The sequence below is a fragment of the Panthera leo genome, chromosome D1 (genome assembly GCF_018350215.1).
Source record: "Panthera leo isolate Ple1 chromosome D1, P.leo_Ple1_pat1.1, whole genome shotgun sequence".
Taxonomy (NCBI): Eukaryota; Metazoa; Chordata; class Mammalia; order Carnivora; family Felidae; genus Panthera; species Panthera leo.
This window is the reverse complement of record NC_056688.1, coordinates 78,205,484-78,222,518: the sequence shown is the minus strand read 5'-3', so window position 1 is coordinate 78,222,518 and position 17,035 is coordinate 78,205,484. Positions and strand designations below refer to the sequence as shown.

The 17,035-nt window shown below is 36.9% G+C and overlaps 1 long non-coding RNA gene across 1 annotated transcript in view; it reads right to left on the bottom strand.

The window, feature by feature from the left end:
* Positions 1-16,781, bottom strand: part of LOC122200028 — a 49,111-nt gene extending 32,330 nt beyond the window's left edge. Inside the window, exons 1-2 of the long non-coding RNA XR_006193700.1 lie at positions 16,668-16,781; positions 16,475-16,553 (exon numbers count right to left, since the gene is read on the bottom strand). This is a non-coding gene — a long non-coding RNA (uncharacterized LOC122200028). The remainder of the gene's footprint in view (positions 1-16,474; positions 16,554-16,667) is intronic.
* Positions 16,782-17,035: the final 254 nt, after the last annotated feature.

Here is a 17,035-nt window from a genome sequence, read left to right as displayed (position 1 = left end):
TAGGGATGGAAACATGGCACGCACAAGACTGCCTTCCCCTGCAGTCTTCTTCTCTGGATTAATTCTATAGTGTCTCTAAAATGCTTAATCTCCTGTAAGATTTATAAGGGAAAAGTCCAAGATTTTTCACAGTATTAGAGTACTCAAGTGTTTTGCAAAAGAATCCATCCCTTTGGAAATTTCTTGTAATCTTAGCTGATGCCTTGTTTATTATGGAAGCAATATCTTGAATAAAATAATAGACAGGGATTCAAGATAATCTGCTCTCAGACAATATAAACCCAATATAGACCAGGATAGTTTAATATTGCCTGACAGTATGCACTTTTTTTTTCTTTTCCTTGGGTAGAACTTATTTCTTCTCTCGAAGTATTTTTATGTCTTGATTCATTCTCTTTACTCTCTGCAAGACCTTTGAAGCAGCATTATCACTTGATGCTAAGTGATAGTTTTAGTTCTCTCTGCTCTGCTCAATAGCACAGATTTCATAAACTTAATTAGATTTTGCTTTTATCAATTTACTTCTTGAATTCAATCAGTTTCTAAGGACATATACCCTGGAGCACCAAACACTTGGTAATTGCTTCAATATCTGATTTTTGATCCACTTATTAACAATTCTAAAATGAAAAAAATGAAAAGCTGCATATTCTCTTTCCTGTCAGTGATATCTTGGGGTCAGTGGGGAGAATGTATGTTCAGAAATAAAGAGTTTGGCACCAAAATTTGCTGCAGATCTTCAACTTAGTAAGCTCTTACATGGTTCAGTGAGTGTTACTTTTTGAAAATATGTAAGTGCTGCTAGAGGCCACTGCTTTAACAGCACTTTGTTAGCACTAAAGTAAACCCCTGGGGCTCCTTTATGGCTATGTCTTATTGCTTCAGCAAAGTAATCTTAATTTCACTTTGCTAATAGCCTGTATATTGAGACAATATACTGAATATTCATAACCCACATAAGGACCAATATATGGCAATGGAAGTATAGTTGGGTAAATTTAAAAAGGAGAATTTATTTAATTTGCAAAATCTGCTAAAAATGCAGATTCTAAATCCCAACGCACTTCTTCCAGAGAAGATAAAACCAACCGTATCAAAGATTCTACTGAATTATGAACATTAATATTCTCCTTGAATATTTGCAAAAAGCACAGTTGAGATTTGGGCAATGATTACAGGGTGGGGTTTGGATAACATAACATTGGACATGAAAATATTATAGCACTTAGGGGTTCAGTAACATGTTTTTTGAGTAACCCCAGATAGAGTGAGGAGAACTGGCCCCCAGGACTCGAAGAAGGAAGTGGGGTTTGAAGGAAGTATTGAATGAGAGCCTGGCAGTTTATTTCCAACAACTGAGGATCATGACAACTTCCTTAGAAAATAGCTCAGACCAAGGAAAAATGAGATTTCAAGTTTCCGTTTAAAAAATGGGGTAGTGGGAACCATATAAGGCTTTGATCTAAGAGATGCCACAAGTACTTGTGGTATTCAGCAAACCAGACACTTTTGGTGTCAGTGGAGACTCAGAGAACTCAAAAGGAAACACGCCTAATCCAGTGAACTATAATCTACTCTAAATTATTATCCTTCTTAGCAATCTATTTCCAAGCTCCTCATTGTCCAAATATTTTTTTAACGAAATTATATAATAAACAGCCAAATATGCCGGTCAACATTTTACCATTTTATGCATCTGCCTCTTTTATTTTTCTGCATCTGCCTCTTTCTTTTTGGAGCAGTGCTAGAAATAGTAAAATGAACAATGCATTAATACTTAAGTATTCTAACTGAATCAATATGATTTCTTAATAGTCTTCTCTTCTTAAATTACAGTCTATATCTTCATGACCGAGACCAGAGAAATTCAACTTTCTATACGTATTATCTTCAGCATACACCTGCTGCTCTCCATGGTTCTGATCACTATCATGTATAACCATCATCCTACCCTGATCATCACATTGGTATTACACATTGATTAAAATAAGCAAATTTGAGCAGTAGTACCATTGTATTTCCAAATGCCAAATAAGATGCGTAAATTAGAAATAAACACACGCATTACCAAATTAAGAAATACACAGGCATAGTTGCTCAATGGGGCATATGGAAGGGAAAAAAAATGGTTTTGTAAGTGGAATGCTATCCAGAAGGCACAAGGAAGAGCGAAAATGCCTAAAAAGAAAGAAGACAGTAGATCACAGAAATCAGTGCTTATATTGTTCTTTATGGTTTACATACTATTTTCACAGTAGTATCTTACTGGATCTCCACAACAGCTCTTTAAAGAAGTTGGTTTTACTCCCATGTTATAGATAAAGGAAATGAACACTAGAGGCTGGTTTGTCACAGTAGGAGTATATACAAGATCTGAACTCAGCTTCAACTATAGATCCCATGGCCAATATAGAATGATCCCTTTCAACAACACACATCACTTGAAATTCACCCTGGTAACACATTCTACAGGACACTGTAGTCCATAATAACTAAAAATTAAAATGAGCCTCAGAAGCTTTCAATTAAATAATCACAGAGAAACAGAAAAACAGAAAAACAGAAACAGAAACAGAGAAACAGTGTAGAAATGTTGGCTCAAAGCAGACCATAATAAATGCTCTGATGGCATTGCTGGAGGAGAAAATATGGTATATAAAACTCCTGGGTATATCTGGGGAGGCATCTTGGAACATTTGAAACTTGAGTGGGCTTCATAAAATATTTTTATTGAGTTTATATGGTGGCAAAGAGCATTCTAGGCAGAGGGAACAGTTGAGCAAAGAGCCAGAGGCAAGAAAAGGGAATCAGGGTTGTGGAAGATAGCTTGTAAGTCAACGAGACTAAAAAACTAGGTGTATAGGGAATATAATCAGAGATGAGACTATAAAAGGTAAAGAAGACACACAAGGTGAAGAGGTTTATTTTTTTATTTTTTTTAATGTTTATGTATTTTTGACAGAGAGACAGAGCATGAGCGGGGGAGGGGCAGAGAAAAAGGGAAACACAGAATCCGAAGCAGGCTCCAGGCTCTGAGCTGTCAGCACAGAGCCCAATGTGAGGCTCGAACTCACAGACCACGAGATCATGACCTGAGCTGAGGTCGGACGCTCAACAGACTGAGCCACCCAGGCGCCCCAAGGTGAAGAATTTTTAAAGGCAAGCTGTGATTTTGAACTTAATCTTATTTTTTCCCTGAGCCTGTCCTAGGCTAACTTTTTTAAAATTTAACCTGGAAAACAGAACTATGGGAAAGATAGGAAGAAGTCATCAATTTATTTAAAGATGTCCACATCTTCTCAAATGTTGGATATGTTTTTGAACATAGCTTCCCAAGATTTGAAATGTCACTACAAAGGATTCAAACAAACATGTTCACAATACCACAAAATCTAAATTATTCCAGTACAAAATTCTTTAGGAAAATGCCATCTGCAGAGAAAGGATTTAAAACACCCTTCAGAGAATGACAAGGCACAATAAAAATCCTAAAAAGAATCTTTCTCCCACTTAATCAATCAATCAATCACTCCATCCACAAAAAACTAAATGCAGGTGCCAGCTTCTAAAAATTTTGATTGAGCATTAAACGTGATGAATAATTTAGAGCCTAAATAATTGCAAAATGAAGGGTGAATTCCACCCCCCCGTGCCAACATCACACTCAAAATAGCCTTGACAGTGGAAGCTGTGAGCATATAAGAAACAAACAGAAAAAAAAAAATTGGCTAAAAAGAAAGAAAAAGAAAGAAAAGAATTGGCTAAATGATTTGACCCAGTTGTATACTCCTTCACTGAAACAATCTGTCATTGAGTGAAGAACTGAAACTGAAAGGGAAAGGTTTAAAATATAATGAGTCATCTACTCTGCCGTTACTGTCCAACAAACACATGCAGTGCTTACTAAACACAAGGTAATTTCCCAGACATTTAAGAAGTTGTTAACATTTAATTCTTATAATAGTCTTAAGATGTGGGCATAGTTATTATTATCATTTTACAAGCAGGAAAACTAAAGTACATTAAATATCATGCAGAAAGTCACATCTATTACAAGGGGCAGAGCCAGGATCCATGTGCATAACTACTAGACTATGTCCTCTTCTATTTCTTTGTAGGTTGTTTTCCAAAAGTTATTTTAAATAAAAGCCAGTATTCACTTATATGGAAAAATCTTATTAGCCTTTTTTTTTAAAATAATAAGCATTTGGTAGCTGCTTGGGATGCAGTGGTATAGTAAAGATGGGTAACAATTCTGTCCTTCTGGACTTCACTTCTAACCCCCTGGTTAGACCAGGTAGGGAATACATAATTAAATCATTAAATAAGCAAGTTTATTTCAAAGAGGAAATAAGATCCATGAAGAAAATAAAAGGTTATTTGATGGGAGTAATGGGAGGTGAACTAAAACTTACAAATACATGCAAAACTGGCTTTGGGAATGAATCCAAGATTCGAAGATTCGGTTGTTCCTCCACCAGATAAAATGTATTTGCATATCCCAGACAAGAATCATTGTCATTCATCAGTTACCTGCAATGTCTATAGTTGCAAAATAACTCAAAAACAATGCAAGGCACAATTCCTCTGTAATCAAATAACCAAGAAGGGTATGCTGTAAAGAAGACATAGTTTTCCACTGATTACACCCAGTAATTTTGATCCATTCATTCTCAAAACCTTTCACAACTTTTTCCTGACACTGTATGTGTCATAGTTGATTGATGTCATATAAATCATAATCCAATGTACCTCCAGTCAATAAATTTTCCATATTCTCACTTGTGTGCTACCTACTTGACATCTCCACTTGATATCTAAAGGGTATCTTAAATGTAACATAAAAAAAAAATGACTTTTTGCTGCTGAACCTATTCCTCTTCCAATTTTCACGAACACAGGAAATGACATCACTATCCATCCAATTTCTAAAACCCAGAAAGTTAAGAAGTCATACTCAACTGTTTTTATTCCATCAGTCTCCTCATGAAATCCATTAGCAAATCTGTCAGCTTTATCTCCAAACTGCATTTTGATTTGTTTACTCTTGTCCCTCTCCATTGACATCACCCTTGTTTGAACCATTTTTGTCTTTCAGTTGACAGTTTCAATAACCTTGAAAATCATCTCCCTTTTTCTATTCTTGTACTTCTCCCTTCCATTCCCCTGACTGTGAGCAGCCAGAATATTCTTCGTAAATGTAAACCAGATTATATTTTCATGAAGCTTAAAACCTTTAGGTGCATTTCCACAGAATTAAGGACAAATCACTCACTATGGATCTATAGGGCTCTGTATGAATTGTCTATCTCTTCAATGGTATCTGGTACTCTGATTGCATTTAAAATATATTCTACAGACACACAGAATTTCCAGTTCTTCGAATATAATATTGTTCTTATCTAAAGGTCTTTATAGTTTTGATTCTCTGTGTCTGTCCTGGTCTTTCTTGGCTTTTCCCCGAGGTGGACCCTTCTCTACTTCAGATTTCAGCTTTAATATACCCTCCTCAGAGTGACCTTCCCCAACCTTCCCATCAGAAATTAGACGTCATTGTTATATTGCCCAGTTAAATTTATTCAAAGCATTTATATCATCCTAATTATTTTACTTGGTTATTTATTTTCTGTCTCCCCTAAAAAGAAAAGTCTAGAAGGCAGAGGTCCTGACTTTCTTATTCTTGCACATACTGATGCTCAATAAACATATTAGCTGATTGATTAAAAATAGGCACTTAGGCGTGCCTGGGTGGCTCAGTCGGTTAAGCCTCAGACTTCAGCTCAGGTCACGATCTCACGGTCCGTGAGTTCGAGCCCCGCGTCGGGCTCTGGGCTGATGGCTCAGAGCCTGGAGCCTGCTTCTGATTCTGTGTCTCCCTCTCTCTCTGCCCCTCCCCCGTTCATGCTCTGTCTCTCTCTATCTCAAAAATAAATAAACGTTAAAAAAATTCTTTTTAAAAAATAAATAAAAATAGGCACTTAGAGGAGTATCTCCCAAAGCATATTTCATGAAATAATGTAATGTTAGTGATTGACACAGAAATTACTTTATTGACTTTACAAAATTAGTGACTGCCGAGAAAACACTTTTCAAAAAGTTTTGCAGATTTTTTTTTCTTTAGCAGATTTAATATACCTACATGCATGGTGAATACTAGAGTATTACCTTGTTGCTCCAGTCTTAATATTTTGGATTAAAGACATATTTAAGCTGATCATAATTTAACTCCACAATATGGCAATTTTGGTATGTGTTTATTTGGTTTCATTGTAAAATAGGGAAACATGTAGGCAACTCAGGTTGAAATTTCTTGTCTAATAAATTTAGTTATTTTATCATATATTTTGTGACTAATTCTTAGTTATATATGCTTTTTAGTGTGTTTGATTTGTTTTAGCAGGCGATCATGAATACAAGCATTAGATTAGGATTCAATAACTTCTAATTTTAAAATAAAAATACAGTGTTTTACAAAATTGCTTTCTCATTGATAAAATGAGGAAATAAAATTAGCCAATGGTGAAATGTGATTTATAAGGCTATAGATTCTCAGACTTGATAATTATCATAAAGCATCTTTCACGTCTGTCAGTCTTTAAGCTATCATTCACGTGGCATACATATGAATGAAAAGCTCCTTTTCAATATTACTTGATTGTAATACTTTAGAAATATATTACATGAACAAAGAATATGAAATTAAAATTTTTTTAATGTTTATTTATTTTTGAGGGAGAGAGATACAGAGACAGAGTACGAGTGTGGCGGGGGCAGAGAGTGGAGACACAGAATCCGAAGCAGGCTCCAGGCTACGAGCTACCAGCACAGAGCCCAACGTGAGCTCTAACTCACAGACCATGAGATCATGACCTGAAGTCAGAAGTCTAACTGACTGAGCCACCCATGTGCCCCAAGAATATGAAATTGTTTACAGGTGGTATAAAGTAACCTATCATCCTGCATTTGTTGATGGGTCTTTGAACTTTGAGTAAGGCAGGAAAGAAATGATAAGTCCTTTGCCTCCCAATTTGCTCATCTATTATGGATTGATTGCCAGTGGGAGAGAGGAAAGTGAAAGATTTTTCAAAGTTTCAACCACAATCTGTCCTAATTGTTTAAATGTCTGATACTGTACAAACACATATTGATTAGATCTCTACTGAAAAAGTTAAGAGAAAGAAATGCCCAAGTGGGTATGCCTGAATTCCCCAGCTATATGTAGATGCATCATTTGGATCAGTTACTTACTAATGATTAGTTTTACAAACATTTACTGGACAACTCCTCCCAGGTACTAGGAATTCAGCAGGGGAGAAAAAAAGTGAGCTTTGCCTCTCTTGGAATTTATAATCTAGTGACAATGACAGATATTAATGAACAGTTTTTGTGAAAATAAGCCCATAATTACAGATATGATAATTGCTTTGAGAAATAGCAGTACAGGTGACTATAAAAACACACAGTAGGGGCACCTAACTTACACGTGGATTCAGTATAGGCTTCCCTTAGGAAGGGACATTCAAAAGGCTCAATGAATGTAATTATTATACAGCACCATATTCACTAATTTCCTTTTCTGAAAAAGATTGGCTATTATTATTATTTACATTTAAGTTACAAGTGACGGTAAATATATGGATATAAATATGTAAATATGTATTTGCTCTTGAATTTCTCCTTAACATTGTTATTCAAAATAATGACAAGTTAAAGAAGAATGAAAATAGGTTCTACTCAATGTATCTTCCACAGAAATATTTCCATTAACAAGTTTATTAATTTAACTTTTCTAAAAAGTTAAAGTCTGAAAGCATTTTAAAGAACATAAATTTAATATTGATTTTGGCATTTGCTATGTAAATTTGCTTCAGTTTTGCTATCAGATCTTAAATTAATGAGATTTCAAACTTTGTAAACAGGATAAGAGCGTGTCAGGAGGCTGATAATTTATAGTTAGCATGCTTTGCCTTTACCCACGAAAAAAAAAGGAAGCAAAATTTAGAGGGGAAATTAATAACCCTTTGCTTCTAGGGAAGAGAAAAAAAATCTGTTTTGAATGTTCAAAGGCTTTCTTTTGGAATCACAAAGTGCATTATAATCACCTCCACTTTTAAAATCTTTTGAAAATATGTAATGAGTCCTTGACAATATTTCAGCTAAATGGTGATTATGTAAGCTATTGAAGTTTTTAGATGGATGAATTTCTGTCAGCCTCCCCTTGGTTTTCAACCTCTAATAAAATCAGAAAATCCCCTTACTCTAAAAATTAATACAAAGTATGTTTGTAGTTGTTTTCTGTGTAGTTTAGGAGTTACAGGAGTTATTACAATTCAATTTAGACATGAATTGGAAGACATGATAGCAGTAAATATACACAAGATCCTTTAAAAACCGATATATTTAACATCCTTGTCAATACAGGTATGAATCAAGCTAATAAACATATCATTTATATGTTTCCAGGTTTAGTTTAATGACTCTTCTGGAGTTATGTGAAGGTCACACTTCACACTGTGAAGGCCACAAAGGAGGAAATCACACTGTTCCTGTATCTTGTGGTTAGTGGCAAATTACACGCACTTTGAAAATACCTATTAGGCAACAACTATGTGTCGTGGCTTCATGAAAGGTACAAGCTGGATGCCAAAATGAAAATAGCATGGATGTTGGCACCAAAAAGTTTACAATATACAAAGAAAATTAGAATATTACTCCAAAGAATAACCATTATAAATATTAAAGACAGCCAAAATAATTTCTATATAATTTCTACTCTATATGACACCTTACTAGTAGATACATTTCATTATACATTTGTCCAAACAGGATGTACAACACCAAGGATGAGTCCTAATGTAAACTATGGACTTTTGCTGATAATGATGTGGTGATGCAGGTTCATGGATTATAACCAATGTAGCACTCTAGTAGGGATAGTGGGAGAGGTTGTATCTATATGGGAGGGGAGAGCACACAGGAAATCTCTGTATCTGCCACTCAATTTTGTTGTGACCTTAAAATTTCTCTAAAAAATAAAATGTGTTTAAAATTCTTTTGAAAAAGTAAGAGTAAGGAAAATAACATTTCTAGTGTACCTATCCCACAAAGCCCTATCTAGATTCTAGAAGTGGACCAAAAATGTCGCAAAGAGGAAACTAACATCAATACCTCAGTATTAAATGAGATTAGGACATTTTCCTAAAAACGAGGCCTGAGAAAAATTTCCCTTTGTCTCCATAAAAGAAGGTGTCACATTTTGTAGTGGAATGCAATACAATAAAGATATCAATAATGTTCCCATGGTTATTTGGTATGAATGAACAATCCAACTAAAGTAATTTTTGGAAGTATCAAAAACAATGCATTCTGCTTTGGAAGCTTTTTGGTAATCTGAATGTTTTATAGATAAAATTTAGACCATATGGAAGGTACTCCTTCTCAAACTGTGTTAAGAACATACCCGAAGACATATGAAAGTGCACAGGGGTATTCAAAATCCCACCTTACTCTGTGTTGAGTCATTTTAAACATTAGCTCTATATTAAAAGAAGCATGGCTACACTGGAGTATATGCACAATTAGCATCATCTCCCCTCCCTACAAAATAAGGTGAGAAAAAAACGAGACTTCAAAGAAATTTTACACCCTATTGGCAGCAGGTAATTTGGCTTTTCTCTCAGTCTCCCGTGAGTACCCATTTACTCTTGTGACAGTAGTATGACTTCCACGAAAATATCTGTAATTATGATTCAATGAAGGGTATGAGATTATATGTTTGAGTTAATGTTTGTGATGTGCTTCGTGAGGCTAAAAACTTCAGCCTGGCCATACACTCCTTTTTTCCTCTGATCTCCATCATCACCTTAGTAGCAGAATTCCCACTAAAGTTAAAAATGAGGAGGCTAGGAGCACCTGGGTGGCATCCAACTTTTGATATTGGCTCAGGTCATGATCTCGGCCTGGCGTGGTCGTGGGGTCAGGGCCCGTGTTGGCCTCCATGCTGAGTGTGGAGCCTGCTAAGGATTCCCTCTCTCTCTCTCTCTCTCTCTCTCAAAATAAATAAACATTTTTTTAAAAAATGAGACTAAAGCTAGGTAAAGCTGAGCTGGAGGGGCAAGCTTGGAGAGGCAGTGTGTTTAGAGGGAGAGGAACATGGGTCTTAGAGCCAGAAAAAAAGCCTATCTGAAATCCTGCTGATGCCACGTATTTGTCATGCTATTTCAATCAAGTTACTTAACGTCTCTAAACCTTCGTATTCTCGTTCGCAAATAAGAATAAAAATAATATCTATTTCATTGGTCATAATGAGGATTATAGAATACGATACTGCACTGTCCAAGATGGTAGCCACGACCCACTCATGATTATCAACCACTGAAAATATGGCCGGTCCAACTTGAGATGTGCTGTAATTGTAAAATACACATTGGATTTCCAAGACTTGGTATGAAAAAAGAATATGAAGCATCATGTTAATAATTTTCTCTGTAGTTTCTATTTCTACAGGTTGTAATTATATTTTGGATATAATTGTTTTCATAAATACATTATTAAAATTAATATCACCTATTTCTTTAAAAAATTTTTAGTATTCTTATTTGCTTTTCAAATCCATTTGGAAAACTGGTCGGGGTTGCTTTCATTATGCCAACCTGAAAAGTGAAAAAAGCTAGGACTCAAAGAAACTAAGACTTGTTCAAAATTCCACAAGTAGGGACAGAACACAGAAACAAAATCTGTTGTTTTTATCACTTAACTGTGTTACCTCTAAAAATCAGCATCACTACGTACTATTAGTAATAACAATGCCAATAACAACAGCTTCATTTACTGAGTGTTATTCATGAGGCTGACACTGTTTTAAGTACTTTAAATGAATTAACTAATCTGATACAACTACTCTTGAGGTAGATGCAATTATGATCCCTGTTTTATAAATGGTGAAGTTAAGGAGCAAAGCAGGCCTGTATGTATTAGCTTCCTGCACTTTGATCTCACCCACAGACTTTGATGTACATAGTGAGTGATTTAAGAGACCTGAAATTTATTTAATCTTTGCTTCTTCTTTTTGTAAAAAAAAATTTAATGTTTATTTATTTTTGAGAGAGACAGAGACAGAGTGCAAGTGGGGGAGGGGCAGAGAGAGAGGGAGACACAGAATCTGAAGCAGGCTCCAGGCTCTGAGCTGGAGCTCTCAGCACGGAGCCCAGGCTCTCAGCACAGAGCCCGATGTGGGGCTCGAACCCACAAACCATGAGACCATGACCTGAGCTGAAGTTGGACACTTAACCGACCTGGCCACCCAAGTACCCTTGATCTTTGCTTCTTAAAATCAGAACATCTCTGCAGCTCTAATGCATGTGCTCAGTTTCATAATACTGGATTGTTAACACTTCTAGTGAGCATCTTCTTATATTTTATGAATGACTTGAAGCTTCAACTCTGTGGTGTGTGTATATCATTGCAGTTCAGAGGGCAAGATCCTGAGTCCACCTCCTAGGTTTAAATTCTGCTGGACCTAAAGCTTTCTAGCTGTGAATTTGGGCAAGTTACTAATCTCTTCAAGTCATAGGTTTTTTTCATCTATAAAATATAAAATGATAGAAAGTAAAGGAAGGCAGCAAGATAGTCTCTTTCCTATTTCAAAAATTGTCATGTATCCAGTTTTGCCAAAGGTTTATTTTCAAAGGTGCCAATGAAGATATAAAAAATAAAGCCATTCTTAAATTTACGATTGTAATGAATTTTTTATTATTTTACATTTTGTATTGTGAAATAAAAATAGGAATATTGAAGAGGATATTATTGTTATATTAATACTATTGGTCAATCGATGACTAGATAGGTAGTTGGAGAAGGTGTGTGTGTGATTGGTGATAGTTACTGTGTTTCCTATTTCTTTTCTTAAATTTTTCTTAAATTTTAATGTTTATTTATCTTTGAGAGAGAGGGAGAGAGAGAGAGAGAGCATGAGAGGAGGAGAGGGGCAGAGAGAGGGAGACACAGAATCTGAAGCAGGCTCCAGGCTCTGAGCTGTCTGTACAGAGCCCAATGCGAGGCTTGAATTCATGAACCATAAGATCATGACCTGAGCCGAAGTTGGATGCTTAACCGACTGAGCCACCCAGGTACCCCTGAGTGTTTCCTATTTCTTAAATTTAAACGTAATTGAAAAGACTTTCATACAAATTGTAACTTAGAGGAGATTAAATTATACGTATGTAAAAACTTTAGCATTATTGCCCTATTGTATTATTATTATTATTATTATTATTATTACTCTTATAGGAAACATTGACACCATTTTTACAGCAGCATCCTTCTTTTTCTCCCCGGAATGTAACTATCTAAGCATGTGAATTGTCTGTATCGATCGAGCTTTGTGTAATAGGTAGGTCTGAGGCAATAAGCTTGCAATTTCTCTAAGGAAATGATACAAGGTTGTAGAAGAAACGTAGACGACACTCTCTAAATGTGTGAGGTTTTAAGCATTATCTTGGGCAGCCATTAAATAGATAATCATTCAATTCCATTCGCACTGTATATCCCCCAACCTCCTTTTGTACTCACCGTGTACTTAATCCCTCACACCCTCATGAAAGTAATGAAGAACAAGTATTTTTACTTCATCAGAGAAAACTCCACAAAACTCTTTCACCACTGGTCTCTGTTCATAGAGTAAAATAAACACTAACTCTTTCCTTGAGTCATTGCTGTAAGTTTTATCTCTTTGGACTTAGTACTTTAACTATCTATGCCTCAACAGCTACTTATGCATGTGAGTTGTATACATCAAATCCAGATACTCATCAACCTAGAACTATTAAAATTAGGGAGAGAGTGCGTTTAACATTCAAACTCACATGATAATACTTCTGTGACCTATTTTTTCTCATTTTTAAGAATGCTAACATCATGTTACTGAATAGTTTATAGATACGCTCATTCAGCAAATGTTTTTGAAGTGTTTACTCTTCATGAAATACGATGATAGACTCTGTTGTTAGAAGGATGTCTAAGAAATGGTTCCTATCCTCAACTAACAACTAGAATGTAGTTTCATTGATGCCAATATTTTTAATCTAGATTAGAGAGAAATGAGTATGTAAGTGCAGCTGGGTGAGGGAGAACTGTAAGGGTTAAATTGTACTGTAGGGCTAACGCTTAGCTTCAAAGATAACAACTTTGTTCTGACACTGAAGGTCAAAAGATAACAACCTTGCTTTTACTCTTGTAAATCATACTTCATACTCTTGTGAATCAGGCTTTACCAATGAAAGAAACAAAACCTCAAAAAAGAGCATCAGAGACAACGGCAAGGAGATCCACTGGTTGCAACTTAGCGGCAGAAAGTCTAAAATAATCACCTCATTCGATAACTGTTTCTGACTCATCTGGCAACTGTTTCTAACTCATCTGGGAACTGTTTCTCTGTTCTGTTCCCAGATAATGATAAAACGATGCGATCAGCTCTAAAAACTCTGTACCCCGGCTGTTCGAGGCCACACTCTTATCAAGAGTTTTGGTCCCGATCGATCAGCCTTGCCTCTCATTGTAATAAACTTTGTTGCAACTGTCACTGGTGCCCATAGCATTCTGTTTCAGGAGTCGCATGGATGCAACAGAACCAAGAACAGGGACACAAGGGAAAGATTCACCAAATAGCAATATTTAAACTGCCTCTTCTGTGAAAATCGGCCAGGTAGACAAGGCAGAATAGAGTTGGGGGCATGGGATAGTCAATGGAAAGAAAATTATTCACAGAGGCAAATGCAAACACGGAGAAATAAGAGACAGAATGATTTGTTTGGGACACTGTCAATAGTTAAGTATGCTCAGTATGTTCCAAGTACACATTACAAGGGAAGAGACTGGGTTGAATAAAGATGGGGCTGAAGCAAAAATTAGGGGTTAGGTCATGGACCAGGCCTGACTTCAGCATTTGTGAAACATGAGGAAAGAATACAAATGAAGATTTACAGATCATATATTAAAAGGTTTACAAGTTGTAAGTCCTGCGTGAAGAGCTGACCCCGGTCAGGCCTTGCCTGGTCCCCGAAAACAGGTCACCATTGGGTAAGAGGTTCTAAAGTAAGAGCTGAAAAGCAGGGGATGCAGAAGCAAGGACTATAAGTAGGCATATGTCCTTGGCCCCAAAGACTGCCTTCCTGTGGGAAAGCCAGAGGAGAGTCACAGGATATCCTCTAAAGCTCACAGACATGGGCAGGGGTTCCCCTTGCTTGGTTCTAAGACTGGCAGCCTTATAAGCTATTCATAAGAGCTGGGACTTTTTTTGCAGCCTAAAGAGAGCCATCGAAGGCTTTTCAGTAGTGAATGTCTTAGATAGCCTATTTTTTTTTCATTTTTACTATTTGCATAGCTACAAATTAGTGAAGGGCTTAGGCAGGAAAGTTTTCTTTCACGGGCACTGAAGTAATGCTATATACATAGTGTAACCTTCTTTGAGAGAACCCATTTATTAAGTTGCTGCACAATACATATAATTAGACTTGGCAACTACATAATTAAAGTATACATTGCTATTTATCACATGTGATGCTTTATTATTTAAAAAACCCTCCACAACCATGCCAAGCCAGGGATTTAATCCTGATAATGTTCACTCAGGGCACTGAGAGTAATGGATTTTCCACAAAGGAGATTTGTAAATGTCCAGGCTGAGCCTCCTGGCCTCCTTAGGAGAGATGGGAGAAAGGAAGGAGGCAGAGTTTGGAAGATGCACACTTGGCAGCTGAATCTAAGTAGCCTGGTTTTCAAACAGCCTAACCCTATTTTTTCCTGCGTTTATTCCTTAAGTACACAGAGACTATTCACAAATCCTCTGGTAATTCTTTGCTCTAAAATTGCTCACCCACACACTGACTCACACTATTTATAAGAATGGTGTTGAAATAGAGTAGAGTTTAGATTTAAAGAAAAGTCAGACACTGTAATGGATGTGATGTGCCACCCAGGTCCCCGCCCCTCTCTTTGGAACAGAAACACTTATCTCTCCAAATGGTTGGTGGCTGAATCCTCTGGGAATTGTCCTTTTCAGAAGAGAACGACCTCTGCCAGGGTAACACTGCCTTCCCAGGGGCAGTCAACATACAGCTAGTTAATGTAAGTCCCCTTGGAAAAGCCCACCCTCCTTGCCTCAATGCTCTGCAAATATGCAGGGCCTTCTAGGCCACAGAGCTAACTAATGCTCACTCTCTCCCTTTGCTGGAACTTGCTGCCATCATTTCTCCATAGGTGTTGAGTCTAAGAATTCCCCATTAAATGCCCTGAGCATGAATTTCCATCTCCAAATCTCCTTTCTGTAGAACATAACCAGAAACATATACTGAATCCATTAGCTCTTAAAACTGTTATCTCAAAGGATGGGGGAAAAAAATCTCATTTTAATGATCCCATGTGGGACGCCTGAGCGGCTCAGTTGGTTAAGCATCTAACTCTTGATTTTGGCTCAGGTCACAATCTCAGGATCATGGGATCAAGTACTGGATCAATCTCTGCGCTGGGCGTGGAGCATGCTTGAGAGTCTCTCCCAGGCCTTCCCTTAGCCCCTCCCCCACTTTTGCACCCACGAGCACTCTCTGGGGGAGGGTGTAAGTAAAGGTCACATGTGAAGCCAATGCCCCACCTTTTCCTTACACTGTAATTCTGGAAAGAAATTATGTTAATATTATAAAGGTAAAATATTTTTTTTAAGATTTTTCCCTGATGCCACAAGTCAAAAAGAGGTGTTCTCCACCCCCTTTCTTAGAACATGTCCTTGAGAAACCTAGTATTTGTAAATTCTGTGTCCATTTGATTTGTACATAAACATTTTTAAGGGATAAGTAAACTAGTCTTAGACTCTAGGAAAGTTCTCCTTAAAGGCCTAGGGTCTCTCTCTCTCTTTGAAAAGTAAACGTAAGGGAAGCTGGAGCCCTTATCTTCTTGCCAACAGAATCTTAGCCTCGAGGCCTTCTCCAAGCTGTAACCACCTGCTTGTCAAAGAGATACAGAAATTTTATTACCTCTTCAGTTGAAAGCAGTTAGCTAGCCCAGATGGCTACCCCAATCAACCAGGTGAATTGGAGATGAACTGTGAAAGAATGTGCAGCCAGAAGTTCTGTCACGTCTTATTCCAAGAAGACAAATGAATTTTGAGAACACGTGCATAATGGATCATGTCTGTGTGGTAGCATAGCAAGGATGGGATTGTCCTGTCTTTATAATGTCATTAGCAGATTACCTGTGATGTACATCTCAGTCTGATTTGATTGTTTTCTTTCTCATCCACAGTTGAGGAAAGGATTTTCTAGGCTAACAGGGGATTTTATTATTAAGTTTTCTTCAACACACTGAGCAGGTTCTGCTATAGGTAAAAATATAAAATAAAACTATGGTATCATCAGTGCTAACTGTGCTGATGCCTGTGGCTGTCCTGTCAGATAATCATTCCTGGGGTTATAGTTGTACTTACTACTAGATGAGTCTTCTGAGTGGAAAGAGAAAGTTGGCTGGACTCAAGTCTCTGGAATCCTCATTTGTCCAAAGGGACTCTGGGCAAAAATCATATGTTATAAACACTACAGAGTTTGAAACCCCCACCCCATGTGGGCCCTGGATATTAATGTGCTGGCTCAGTACACATATGTTAAGAAGATTCTTCTCACCTGGAGCCGAATGGCCAGGTCCAAACCCAGTCTTCTTTGGCCCACATCCCCCAGGACAGTGGTTGTGAATCCTATGGGCAATGCCATTAATTCTTGGAAACTCTGACGACAGCTCTTAGCATCCTATTCAGAAAAGTACACATATATATTAAAGTCAAATTTTTGCATGCAAACTTAGGAAAGTTCTGAAATTCCTGGGCCTCTTCCCTCTGGTAATCATGAGAATTAAATATTCCCCAATACTGTATAATTTTTACCCGGTAGATATTCAGTAAATATTATCTGGGCAAATCCTAGTCTTCCTTGGAGAAATGACTGACGTCTGTGATTAAAATCACAAACTAAGGTGTTTTTTTTTTTTCTTGTTT